We start from the raw sequence: 13,994 nt of genomic DNA, 5'->3' as shown, positions 1-13,994 counted from the left end.
ATACAATTCTCTTATTTTGTATAAAAAATAATAAAAATCCATCTTGTAGCACTTAAGAGGGCGAAGGACATTAGCAGCTCAATGTTTACCACAGTGTCATATTTCTACGCGCGCAAGCATATGCGAGCTATTAGCGTAATGCGGCACTGTCCGTCGCGCAGTTCCACTGTTGTTTATATGCGGTTTGCGCCAGTAGTAGTGTTCGTAGTGCTTATCGTGTTTATTCCATCTCTTTAAATATTTGGACATTACAATTAAATCGAAAGTTGCAGCACCCCCACGATTTCAAGCCACGAGCCGCCAATGGTTGAAACATAAGTTTTTGTATACGGTAAATGAGTTTTTATGAATAAACAATAATTAAAATGTTCATGTCTAAATATGTTTTGTTTCTTACGAGGCCATTTTGATTAACCTTGCTCTGGTTGACAAATTATTAAAAGGGCATTTTTATTTACCTTGGAGGCTCTTAACTTAGCCTGTTATTGTAAATGGGAAATATATACAGCACATACCACATACTGCCCATTCGCCATCATCAGCTAAAGTTCCTTTCTCTTCTTTACTCTTGTTTATTTCTTGTGCAGAAAAGTTTTGCCTGCATGCGGAGAGTTGGATGAAAGGGCTGATTATTATTGATGTGCATGCAGATTTCTCCGCTTCCTAGGCGGCCGTAACCGGCGACTGTTTGATTCGGTGAGCTTACGGGGTTGTTTACTTCCAATCACAGTCGTATAATGGATGTGTAAGGCTAAAGGATGTGAGGCGAATGGCGTCTTAATGCGGGCGTTGTTTATTGATTGTAAAGCGAATCTGCGCCAACCTTGTTAGTTCAGTAAGAGACCGATCCTAACGGTTTGCCATTGTTCACAAAACGTACCTGCGGTCTCGTGGAGGAAAGAATAGTCTTGTTTTGCTTTGTACCCACTGTTTTTGTTGCTACCTATAACTCTTTTTCTAGTACAGGTTCTTCTTACTGCTTTGTTCTTTGTTGTTCTTGCTTCGTTTTCTGTCCTCCCACTTCTTAGTCATCTCGAACCTCTTAAGTTTTCTTTTCTTTCATTTTTATTCAAAGGTCTTTTTACTGAAAACTTCATTTATTGATGTATTGCTTTCATCGTATCTGTAGCGCTGATTTTAACTTTTTTTTCCCTTTCTATTTTAATCTATCCCGATCTCTTTCTTTTCATGTTTATATTCTATTCTGTATACATTTCTTATAGACGTGTCAAGAAAAGAGGCTGTTATAGCTGACTACAAAATATCTATTAAAATGTATAGCGTAGCTCTTTGAGCCCTTAGGGAATAAGACATCACAAATAATGCTCTTCCTCCATTGGGGATTTGCGGTCAAAGTACAATGAGCTTCGAGAATGTAAATCTCAGTGGAATAGGTGATGGACTTGTTGCCATCAATGCTTTACTATTGCACTGGGAGTGGAACGGAGGCCTACCAGCATACCCAAAACGTGCTAAACAAACGAAATATTGTTATGGGAAATGGCATTCACGTTTCCTGTTAGGCGAGGCTTTTATATAGTGCTGGTTTTATGATGTTGATGAAAGTGTTCATGCAATAAAAACAATAAGGTAAAAAAAAAAATGCAGCGAAGTAGGAAAAAGAAGGTCGCTTCGGTAGTTTGATTCCAAACTATATCTGGCTTTTTTGTAGTTACCCAATAGAAGTTCGATCTTAATCTTTCTTTCTCTCTTTTCGCGTTTCTTTTGTTATTCATGCATAGGAATACTCAAACTAAATTGTACGTGCACGGCAAACCTCATTTGCTGAACCCCAAATCACTTCTCGACCTAATCCTATTGGACTGTTATCATTGGGACTAATTAGACTGCAGGTGGCCACTGGTTGAAGTTAATCTCGGTGCTTAGGTATCCCTGCCACGAAAGTACTCGACATGATACTTTGAGCCTCTTAAATGTACACAGAATTTGAATAACTTTTAAGTTAGATTTCACCTGCTCGTGTAGGTTATTTCCAATAATATTTTTTTCTCCTTTATCTTATGGATTTTTATCCGTCGTATAGATATATACGACAATATGTATACATTTCTTTAAATTGTAACTACAGAAAGCTCCCCCCCCCCCTCTCTCTCTCTCTCTCTCGCACGCACGCACAAACTTCCAGGTAAACTTTTGCTAGAATAATTCCATGTTGGAATTATTCTAGCAAAAATTTAATCAAACCCGTAGGGTATGATTAAAATGTACTTTGTTCGTCATAATCTTAATCAGATTCTTACGATTATGATTAGATAACAAAACTGCCGTAGTAGCTCTAATTGTGCCTAATACTGAATGTGGTTGACTATTAGTAACTTCATGTGTTTATCTGAGGCTCTTAGGTGGTTAAAGTAGCCGCTATTACTTCCGAATACATAAATGAGATAGAAGTGTTTATACCAGTAGAGCACGAAGGGGGGGGGGAAGGGGTCCTTCCCCCTAAAAAAAAGAAAAAGGAAAAAAAACAAAAAAATTTTCCAAAAAATCTTTTCCTAATTAAAATTCCTTTTTTTATTTATGTCGTGTCGTGTCTTCTATTTCTATACTACTTATGAATTAGGGCTCACATAAGGTGGGAATACCCTATAGCTCTTGTGAACACAAGGCGAACGAAGTAGTGCTCGGGCGGACCGAGTGCTACTTCGTTTGTCCGAGCCGGGCCAGAGGAGATCACGGGGATCATGTATTGGCAATCACTGCAGATGCTCAGTCATAGGGCGTGTGCAATGCGTAGTGTGTATTCTCAAATCGTCTAATGAACTCGACCCCCCCTCCTCAAGATTAAATCTTGAGTGCTCCGCCTCCCCCCTCCCCCCAAGATTAAATCCTGAGTGCGCCACTGGTTTATACTGTTTGTCAACATTTATCGACAATTAGATTTTGCGGCTAATCTGCATTTACAGTTAACTTCGACTGATAATGGATGTATCAGATGTCCATAATGTAAGAAATTTAATTGAAGAATCCACACACTTCATAAAAGGAAATATTTCAAGGGATAATGGAGAACATGAAGGTAATTGTTATTTTACATGGCACCTAGCAATATTACTATGACATTGCTATTTGAAACTGTAGCTCAGTCGGTTTCGATGATGCCTCGGGTTTTTCATCTCGCAAAACTATTAGAATACACTCAATAAACAGACATAATACACTGGCCTCAGCCTGATTTGCTTCGGTTGTAAATCCAAATCAACCAACCAGTATTTGAAATAGAAATTATGAATAATGTCGCTAGTTTTATTAAGTTCTTTATGCTTGCATGCCTCTCTTAGCTCCATCTAATTCAGTAATGTTAATTTTGTTTCAAGATGACGATGCTCCGTGTTACTATTGCAGGAATCGAATTGTAGTTTGCTGAATTAGGCAGACATCAAGAGAGAAAATCGGCTTATTAAGTCTACTAATTAAATGCTACTCCTTCAGTAACTCCTGGATTCAACTGCAAAATGACGTTGAGCAGAATCATAATTTGAATTATGATTTATAGAGAATATTTATACGTTTTCGATGGAATGGTAGATTCGCTGGACATTATGCAAACTACGTTATAATTTAAATAAAATGCAATGTTACATGTAGTTTATGTACTAACTGTCCAATAATCTGTATTTCACATGAACTAGCAGCGTAAATCTCTCGGTCTTCTTAGAACTCACGCAATTTACAGACAAAATATACTGTTGTTGTTGGTGGTGGTAGGCAGTAGATGGCGGTGATGGTAGTTGTGTGTAATTGGAGAGTTAAGCAGTAGGGGAAACGGTGAGATGTGTATAGCCGAGTGGAGTGCCCTCCCATGATGAGTCTTTGCGCTCCTTGGAGGTATCACATAATATTAATAATACCTTAAATATAAAAGAGTTAACCTACGTACTAATGTACTAATATGTACTACGTACTAATGTACTACTACTAATGTACATCTCAATCCTGAAACACAATCATCAATGGATGGCCGCAAGTAAGTCGCTTATAAAAGAGGTTGAAAGGAATCTGTGTAAAAAGTTATCCTAACTGCTATCTACTCTTTTAAGTAACCGTTTTTAACTTTAACAATACCAATTTGCTTTCACGGTCACTCAGAATTTAGTTTGTCTCAAACGATGGAAAGAATTATATTTCTTCCTCTAATAACAGAAAGTTCTGGTTTATTTGTAAATGAATGCAGACATTCATTTACAAATAAATAAACAATGGTAGTGAAGAATATCGTTTTCATTCTTCTTACCCGATTCGTAATGGTAGAAATATAAATCTTGCAAGCAGCTCTCTTAAAATCATATGAGGAATTTATTATCCATGAAATGGTGAAAGGTCATCACCACTTTACTACGTAATTTCAAAGGAAGAATTATGATGCTCGAAACTCGTCGACGATTGTGTATATATTTATAAAGAACTATGGTCCACTAATAAATTCAAAGAAAATTTCTCATACATAATATTTTTGTATATATTCCTTTATATTCACTGAAACAAAAATGCTCATATAAACAGAATACATTATATTAGTTTTAAGATCACATCATCGTATGCATCTTCAGATCGTTCACGAATTTAGTCTGCAAGCTATTTTCCAAGCTCAGATATGAGTATGCGCATTTATATAGTGTGTGTGATATTTGTTTGGTAGAGGTATATTGTTGGAAAGTAGACGCATATAGTGATGTTAACAAAATCTGGGTACTCTTATCTTTTCACATTTTATTAGAAAGACTGTTGGAAAGTAAGTTTCACGTAAAAAAAAAGAAAAAAAGAAAAACACTTTGCGAGGATGTTTTCCATTCTTTCTGCAGAATGTATGTTAGCATAATCTGTGTCTATGACTTAGGGATTAGAAATACGAGACAGATATTAGTGGCATGTGTTGTATGCGATGTGGATGAAGCTGCAAGATGACAGGTTCGTGACCAGCAGTGCTCCCTTAAGACGCTGTGATTTCCTCTTTTTTTTTTTTTTTCCCCGTCTAGCTTCATATTAGCGATAGATTAATAAGTCAGCTCAAGCTGTTAGATTCATTTTAGTGACTTTTGTAGCGTGCACATCCATCTTCATTTTTGTTGTTAGTGTCTGCCAATGTTTGTCTACTTTGTGTTTCACTATTTCCCATTACTTTTTTTTTTTTTTTTTACTTTCTCGTTACCTATAATCAGCATTTAGAGAGGAGACACTAATGCCACGATAATTGGCGTCACATGAAGTAACAGTTAAGGATAAAGCCTATTAGCTTTAGACTTCTAGTTCAGTGACATTTTTAGATATCGCACACTTCCTGATAGACCCAACTTTTATTCGAGATCGTTAAGTGAGATCATATTCAGTAACAATAACTTAAGTACGAACAAAAAACAACTTAATTGATTCAGATTTAGGAAAAGTTTCTCTTCCAACCTGCTTTAAAATTTACACTTCCTATTCCAGAAATAAAAAAAAGAAAAAAAAGAAAAGAAACTGAACGCAACAAGAGCGTAAACGCAATTTGTGATCAAAGAGCTCAGTGAGAATAAGGGCAAAGCATCAACTAATAGAAAGACGGAGAAGATATACGCGATTTCTTCCGAAGCTTTAGAGGATATCTGTTTGTTCCCTTGTCTAATGATGTCCTGTGAGTATAAGCACACTATGAAATGGGGAAGAGAAGCTAAAAGAAGAAGAGTGTAGGAAATTATCTGAAACCAGCCCATTTCTCTTTTTCTTGGCAACGTCAGCAAAAGTCGATCAGGGATTTTATGAGTATGCGATAAACATAGTCAGAACTGTAGGTGTTCTTTGAAAGTTCGCAGCAATAATCCTGTCTGAAATCTCTGTGTAAGCTAAAAGTCCATCGATGCAGAATTTCGTTTTGCCAGTGTACGTTATCTTGTATTACTTTTTATAGCATGGTTTAAACTCACAATAACATAAGGTGTTTCATTAAAGACATTCTAAATTGTGTTTTCCTTATTTAAATGATGAATCCTTGGAAGTGTCACGCAATAATAATCATAATTTTTTTACTAAATTTTGACACGATGAAAAAATATGAAATAGCGCTATAATCTATAGCACTATTTAACTAAATTGATATTATGATCCTACATCTTGAATCATCAATATTTCAGATTATTTTTGGATTTATTGCATTAAAACGAGTATCCAACTTTAATGAATTTAGACTTTATAATAATTTGACTAAAAATTTGTTAATTTAAATTTTTAGTACTTTACATTTGGTTAAACTGATTTCAAATGCTTTTGTGAATAACTATATTTAAAAAAAATTTAATTTTCTTTAGCGAGTTTACTTTGCGATATTCTTCAACTATTATGATTATTCTTGATGTCCCTAACAGTTCTCAAGACCAGTGTTATTGTTGTAGCTGTTACAATCTTCGAAATCACTTTTTTTTTTGTAATCTCTTTTATGAGTTTATTGAAAAGTTTCTGAGTGAAAGATTTTAACATATTTTTCTCTACATTAAAATCAAAATTTAGTTCATTTGTTTCCAATATCTTGTTTACATCCTTTCAGCCATTATCTTGTATATCCATGGTATTGATCGAGTTCGTTTTGCTTTCGCATATACTAAATCGCCCTGTAACCACCATGGACTTCCATGCAACCTCTGCTTGACAGAGGTTGCATGGAAGTTCAAATAGTTGCAGAAATTCTCAATATTACTCCGAATTAAGAGTATGTTAAATAATATTTTTGTATCAAATACTGATATTCTTATTATAACGGTGTCTCGATGCAGGGCCGATCCGTGGGTTTGCGTCGCCTGAGTGCAAAAGTTTTGTGCCCTCCTTCCACAAACAGTTCAGTGTATTATTTATTCCCTATTTTTTTATGAACGTGTTCGATTACACCGCCCCTAAATTGTGCCGCACGGGTTCATTAAACCTTTTGCACCCCGGAGCGCAACGGGCCTTTCTCCATGGAATTTACAAACAACGGGGGGAGGGGGGATATCGCAGCACCTTTTGCACTACATTTTTTGTTTGTTTGTTTGTTTTATAGTAAAATTTTTACTTTCGCAGGAGCACAAATTCACTCTTCCCTTCACGACTAGCCTCGATCTCGGATAATATTTTTTTTTTTTTTTTCAAATAATAACTGTATATTGTAGGCTTTCCTTTCTATATACGGTATAGATTTTGTATAAAATCTATTGAAAGATATTTATTTCAAAAAAAAAAAAGTTGACCATAGTTTAAATCCTCTGGGTTTCATGCACATCAAAGTTATTGAATACACCACAAAAAACATTTGCGATCACTATAAATAATCATATATGCAATAAATAAATTATTCTTGTTCGGATGAAAAGAGGAAACAAAGCATTTATCTTAGAAGCAATATTTTTAAGTCGTTTGACATATTCAACAACCGGATAAAGGTGAATTCTTCTTTGAAATTCCGCTTTTTTAGAACAGATAAAGTTTTGAAGCATAATATTCACGTTATCTCAAATGATAATTTCAGATTAGTCGTTTCCTAAGATAATTTTGAAGTCTGTCTATGCACAGACTTCAAAATTATTATACGAACTTCAAAATCTAATATTTATTTTAATAAAATTGAAAGTCCTCTTGATATTGATTTCATCCCTGTGGACAGTTCGAAATAAAAACACTCTTGAATAATGGAACGTATTTCTTTTTTTTTTTTTCCAATTGTCTGTTTAAGCCTTTGTACAAATAGCATTTGAAGTTTTTTTAAGTTCTGATTTAGTTGAAATGTTGTAAACATTTCTATGTTTGTTTGACTACTGGTCTTTCGAAAACATTGATGAGTTACAACATAGATTCATTCTTTTCCTCTTAGGATAACATACGATGTACGGAAAAATCTTGAGTAGTGAATTAAAGCTGTGACACAGCACTTTAGAGAAGTCAGTTATTAAATGACAAAAGAGAAGACAGAGTCAAGAAATGTAATAAAATACGGTTTTACGGATACTATTTCTTGGTTGTGCAAATAATATTTTATTTAATCTGTATGACACTTTATAAAAATTCTGTCTAATAATATGAAATAAATTTAATTATTTTTTGTTTGACTCGAGGATATCGACAATAGCTTTCGACAAAAGACTTGGGTTCGAATGTCATCTAATACGCTAAGAATCTTTATTAGATCATTTCATTTGAAGGTGAATTAGCTTATTTTACATGAGCGAGAAGCAATTTTTCTTCCATAAACTGGTTTTTCATGATTTGAAACAGGCATTCAGAACTGAAGAACATACATAGTTTAATAGACAATGACCTCGTTGTTTCTGCCGAGGCCTGAAGATTTCAAACAGCAAAAATAACAGTTGATTCTGGGATGAAATTTTACTTTTCCAGTTATTTAATTACCCATAAGAAGTATTCTTCATTAATATTTTCCAACACTTGTGGAAAGTTTTTATGCATCAAAACTTCTGTTGTAATGCAAAATTTTATTCGTGCAAGCATCGTACATAAATTGAATTAAGTTCACGTAATAATGTTTGGATCTTAAATTCTTACATATTTATTTCCCTTATATCCAATGACACGTAACGTGATTGAAATTTCTTTCTCTTTCTCTCTCAGGTTAAATCCATAATTGTTATTCAGATGGTTATTCAGTTATGATTACTCTTTTCTCTAATATTCGCTTTCTCTTTTCACTCAAGCGAAAGAGAATATTAAAGAAAAAATATAAATAGTAAATAGAATAACCCGTCACTCGTGATGTGGTTTTTCCATTTTTGTTCACTAGCGTCTTTCTTTGTAGCACAAGAGCTCTAAATTCTTTTTGTCCTCGGACACATTGGGATGTTGTTTGTAGATCTCTCCATCCGAAATGAATCTTTGTTCTTGTTATGTTTTCTCGGTTCGAAAATTTTCTTTTCCACCGTTTCTTTCCCAAATTCCCTGCTGTTATTTACGTTTTACTGAAAACCGAAAGAAGAATGTTGCTACCGTTTCTATAAGAACATCTTTTTTTAGTACTTCTTTCACTTCGAAAATAGCTGATCTTGAAGGTGCAGATAAAACAAACAATCCTTCTGAAACTTAATTTAAACTTTCATTCCGATTCTTTTTTTTAAACGACAAAGTACACTGCTCGCATCCAGAGTTTCTGATGTTCCTAAGTTTTCTTTTGTTTCGTTCATGATTTTGTCTTGCGCTTCCATCATTTTGGAGTTATCTAAAGAAGTTCAGTACTAATCTCATTGCTAAGTGTTTTTCTGGGATTATATGGTCACTAGTTAATTTTTGGTAAATTATGTCTTAATATAGTCACTGTTTTATCTTTATAGAGATAAAATAATATCTCAATAGGAAGAAGGCACATTAAAAGGAAGTTTTTTAGAACTTCCAGGTAATACTTTATAGAAATACGAAAGTATTTTATATTAAATTGAATAGAAAATTTATTATTTTGAAGGATAAAAATGCCATTCTTTTAATGGCATTTTTATCTACCGATGGAAACAATATCACATGATTTAATCAAATGTTGTACATTGTATAATAAAAGAAAAGTTTGAATGAAAAGTTTAAAAAGTTTATGTGAATCTCGTTCACGATTTATAATAAACATATATTGCACATTTTAGTAAACTTGTGGAACCTATAGGTTAAATAATTTGCAAATCTTGCTGCAGAGACTAATCATGGAACTTTTTCAAGTCGCTTCCTACCTACTAAATATCATAAACTCATACCAAGCGATGAAAGTTCTCTGTCATCTAAAGGCATTCACAGACATACACTGGTTGGTGCTCCCAACCCTTTGTTGAAAGTGGAGACGCTATCCACATCACTGACGAGATGACGACAACAACAACAACAACAACAGAAGACATAGTTTGCGGCGCAACTATATTGCTCTAACTTAAACCGTAATGATTCCATATCTTTATTTAAATTAAGCGAGTATCTTATCCTGATTGGTTGAAAGCAGTATTTTTATGTATTGGATCATACTTTTTACTTCTCCAGCGCACAGCTCGTCGTATCCCTAGAAATCGTTGTTATTCTACGTGGTTGAATTGTCTATTCATTGACGACAATGATATATTCAGATCGAAATATTTGATTCAACAAAGTGTTATTAAACCTCTTGGAATTATTACGTTTCAGTGTGCGTGTTTGCCACAAGTGCCATTAAAATTAGTTTATTCTTTCAAGTATAAATTTAAAAAAAAAAAAATGAAAGCATCTTAAGCATAGAGACAAGAGGCTATTCTTGGAAATTGTGTACTAATTTAAGTCAATAGGAATATGTTGCTAATGCCTTCCTCGACCAGTCTCGACTTCAGTGGATGTTTGTATAATAATAATAATAAATTTATTAAAATAATACTATAATTCGCTGGATTTTTATAAATACAGATTTATCTAAATAATGCTTTATTTAATAAATTTACTTACTAATTTAATTAATGCTTTTTAGTTATTTTTAATTTATGATTTTGAATCGATAAAATATAATAAATTAACATAATCATATTGTAGTGTGTGTTTAGATAAGCATGCGAAAAGGTTGCTATTGGAATTCAAAAAAAGGCCACACATCTCTGGCTGTCGGCGCTTATTGGAAATTCCGCTTCCAATAGTGAAACGAGTTTGCTTGCCTAAGATTATAGCTAATTGCATGCATAAATAAGACTTATTTGTCCTATATGGAGTAAACAGGTTAGTTTAACTACTCGCCCGTTTCCGTCTTCTAAGACATGCTCAAGACTGAGACTAGCGAGCGAACTAGCACCACACAGAAGAAATTATGATTATTCGTTACTTGGCCAGCCATCTCAAGTTTTTTTTTTCTTCTTTCATGCACTTGAAACCGAAGTAACGATGATAGTTGTAGAAGCGTAACGGAATAATGATGTTAAAACTCTCGATGAGTTTTACTAAGTGCGTGAGGAAAATGGCTTCGCGGTATCTTGTAGCGGTGGTGAGAGTTATGCGAGCGCCGCAAAACTTTTGGAAGTTGACTGGGTACAGTTGAGTAAAGCGGTTAGGAGAAGGGGAGAGAAAAAAAAGGGGACAGGTCACGGGTCGATCGTTTATCACAGCCTAAAATTACTGATCTGAGAATGTGTGTGGAGAAGCAGTTTAATTTCGCCAAAAGGAAAACCCGATCGATCCAGACCGACTATTGATCCGAGCGACGAACGCTAACTGCGGAGGTTATTGTACTAAGACGGTCACTTCCTTTTGACTTCACCGGGTTTAGTTTGTTTGCACCAGAACTATAGTGCTCATCTGGGGTTAGCGACTGCTCGGAGGTCAAAACTTTTATTGTCCAGTTGGGAAACGAATTAATTTTCTCAATGTTGAAGTGCGACGGTCAGTACAAGAAGGAAAAAAAAAATGGGGGAGGAGGAGGGAATTCATCTTCTTCCATCAAATGCGGTAGTTTGTAAGTATTGAAGGCTCATCCAAAATACTCGGAGGAATGCAGAGAAGAGAACCGAGAACTCCACTTGGGGAAGCTCATTTCACGTCTGAACTATCATTTGCGATGACGTAGTGAGGACTTTGACGTCACGCGATCTTTATCTAGGTTTGAAGATTGCGATGCTCATAGATCCATGACTACGCCCGCGTGGGAAGAACGTCGAATCATATTTCACTGGAGTGATAAGCGTTAGTCGATGTCTTTTGTCGGTGCTTTTGGGCGAAAATATTACGAATAGAAATTTGGCATCATATCCGGTTTAACTTCCGGTTGTGGTAGTAGGATAGTGCGAACTTGCGACACGTTCAAAGTATATACATTAAAGTAATATGCTTATGTATTATAAAACTGAGACTGTTTTTTCGAAATTGTAAAGTATCAATTTTTCATAACAAATAATAATTGTAGTATTTTAGGACTAACGAATAATATTGGAGTATGCAACATAAGGAGCATTAATGCCTGTTTTTTAAAATAACATTTGAAAGATTTAAACTAGAAACATAAATCATTTGGGCAGCAGTGAATGCATTTTACTTGTCAAGAGATTCCATTGCTGTTCATAATTACAGGATGAAACAAACAGCTAACATCATACGTACAAATGCTGTTTAATATCACGCTGTGAAAGCCATTGAATGAGATAAAGGTATAGGTTTCATAAGGGTCGTGCCCTGCTATCACGCTATTGTTCTTGAAGGTGGGCGATTTACGCATTTCTGCTTTGAGTGTGATAACCTTTCATTTCAAAGCATACACAGTTATAAATTGTAAACATTGAACAGTCTGATGGCGACAGATAATTACTGGTTAACTGTGCGAAATTGTCACTTAACACACTTCTGTGGAAATAAATATGACTTGCCTCCTTTCTATATCAGATGCTTCGTGTAATAGTTTGAATAGATAATACAGGACTGCAATGGTTTTATTAACTTAAACATTTTACCTTTTCTCGTATAATAGCTTGAGTGCTGATCTCAACAGCTCAATTCAATGTCAGTATTTGGTGTCACTTTCAGATTTTACATACAAAAAAAACCAATTATATTTTTTACTTTTGTATACAAATAATCATTTTATATTCTTCCAAATGAGCATCCGTCAGCATTTGGAAGAACCAGAGGACAATACTCCCTTCAGTTGGAAAATATGTGAATCATTTCTCATCATGACGAGCAGAATTTTTATTAACAGTGTATCTAATCATCGTTGGATTCAGAGGTAGTATGTCAAGTTCCGGAACATCCAACGTAAAAAGTTTGTTGATCCGAAATAATTACTCTTTACTAAAATCATAGACTTCATAAAATTGAAGAAGTAATTTAAAAGTTAATTATAAGCTGAGATTGTTTGTAGTATAATTTAAACTTAAATTCCTCATTTTATTATTTTTACCAATTTCACAACCAAAATAATAATAAAAAAAAAAAGATATGAAATCTTACTTGAGAAAATTGACTCTCGATGAACAGTTCCAAATAACAATGAATTATGGTGAAAAATAAGTGTGAATTGTGCATTGGATTTAACGAAGTTTAATAGTGACCAATTAACATCACACATGTTAAACAAATTCAGATAGGTGGGTTGCAATATGAGCTTCACATTTCGTGCTCTTTGCGAAGTACAAAAGAGAGTTTATGAAGACAACGACAAAATGGTACCAGAGATGGTAGAACACTGGCATGATATCTGATTATTTGTGAATGCTACGTATGGAAATTACTCATATAGAAGTAAAATGACATCTTGTGATTGTTATTCGCCTTTAATAACAATATATTGCTATTAAAGGACACAGCTGAAGAGTTGCTTGACGGCTGAATTAGTATACAGGTTCAGCGTGAACGAATTCCGATTTTTTGTAATGAAGACAAATTCGGAGGATTATTGTTTTATTGTATTATATTTATTTATTTGTAAATCAGGACAAATATGAATATCAATAGATTAGGAGTGTTGATTGTTTAGAACTAACGTTGAACAATATATTAGCGTAACAAAGACATCAGAATGCAATTAAAAGATTTTGTAAAGAGTTTTCTAGAACAAAGGAAGCTGATTGCCTTTTGGGAATTAGGGTTTATTCGTCTTACAAAACGAATATTGAATAATTAATATCCGCAGTTCGCACGTCTAGTACGTAATCTTAACTACGTAACCAACTTTTATGCCATGTGTTTCGACTTCCTTTTAGCCACCTTAGATTCAAATAAAGTGAAATTTAATATTGGAAAAAAGTATACTTCTACTGGTCTTGGAAAAGCTTAACATTTTATATTCTTTCTCACAATGAATATCTTCTAGAAAGTGCAGAAATGTTGTTTCCCACGAGAACTCACTATGCGAAGCTTGCGTCACAAAAGTACAAAGAGCAGGTCTCAGACTCTTTCATAAATCACGTAGCGTTTCTGCTAGAGGGGAGGGGAGGAAGAATCAATAGCATTGTGCAGTTTGTGGATGTGTCCCACCTGGAATCTGCCAGGAAAAATATTTCTAAAAAAACTCATGGAATTTCATTGGTAATTGTTCAGTGTGTTTT

General features: G+C 34.4%; 1 protein-coding gene across 3 annotated transcripts in view; it reads left to right on the top strand.

The window, feature by feature from the left end:
• LOC150109008 (inactive dipeptidyl peptidase 10-like) overlaps window positions 1-13,994 on the top strand; it is a 958,620-nt gene that overhangs the window by 190,556 nt on the left and 754,070 nt on the right. The gene's annotated exons all lie outside the window — the stretch shown is intronic.

This window comes from Typopeltis vanoorti, chromosome 2, assembly GCF_054136105.1.
Source record: "Typopeltis vanoorti isolate ZY-2024b chromosome 2, IOZ_Tvanoo_1.0, whole genome shotgun sequence".
NCBI lineage: Eukaryota > Metazoa > Arthropoda > Arachnida > Uropygi > Thelyphonidae > Typopeltis > Typopeltis vanoorti.
Note: the sequence above shows the minus strand (reverse complement) of the source record. Positions and strands in the feature narration are given on the sequence as shown.